The sequence below is a fragment of the Saprolegnia parasitica genome (genome assembly GCF_000151545.1).
Source record: "Saprolegnia parasitica CBS 223.65 unplaced genomic scaffold supercont2.19, whole genome shotgun sequence".
NCBI classification, from domain to species: Eukaryota; Oomycota; class Saprolegniomycetes; order Saprolegniales; family Saprolegniaceae; genus Saprolegnia; species Saprolegnia parasitica.
In genome coordinates, this window is record NW_012156413.1 from 545,727 (window position 1) to 546,466 (window position 740).

Here is a 740-nt window from a genome sequence, read left to right on the forward strand (position 1 = left end):
TATAGTCATGTGGTAGAATGCTGTGACTATTTTGCGTGGCTCTTTGGTCAGGATTGTGGTAAAAAAGTGTAAATATCGATTTGTGGGCGATAAAAGAAGGCTTTTAGACAGTGAATGGCGCGATATGCACGTGAATGTGTAGGCACACATGAGGAGCAATGTGGTGTGTATTGATGAGACACATTGATGATGAAGTTGTAGTGTTGTGTGTGTGAGTGGGTGTAGTTGGTACATAGTCAGTGAAGCCCGTCTAGCTCAGTCGGTAGAGCGCAAGGCTCTTAACCTTGTGGTCGTGGGTTCGAGCCCCACGGTGGGCGATCATTACTTTTTTCCTTTCCATTATGTTCACCTTATCACTCCCAATGCCAAGCTCCATCTTTTCACTTCTTATTACACCATTCTTTTAGTCCTCCTTTTTCTCATTTTTGTTCGGCCATATCTTCACCAAAAAGCCGAACAAGACCACTCGAAATGGCGCATTCTCACCTCCAAACTGTCCTCTATCGATATGCCAAGTTTCAGCAGATTTTTTTTTCGGACCGATGTCGGCCGCTTTGCTCTCTCGGCGCGGTGGGCGTGGTCAAGGCGCTTTTCCAAAATCGGTAAATGCAAAATAAATGGAGCTCGAGTTTGGAAACGACTTTCCCAATAAATATAGTCATGTGGTAGAATGCTGTGACTATTTTGCGTGGCTCTTTGGTCAGGATTGTGGTAGGGTAAAAAAAAAGTAGGTAAATATT

The 740-nt window shown here is 44.1% G+C and overlaps 1 non-coding gene across 1 annotated transcript; it reads left to right on the forward strand.

Moving 5' to 3' along the window:
• The first annotated feature begins 244 nt into the window (after positions 1-244).
• Positions 245-317, forward strand: SPRG_30073. Its single transcript has one exon. It is a non-coding gene; the product is annotated as a tRNA-Lys (tRNA).
• Positions 318-740: the final 423 nt, after the last annotated feature.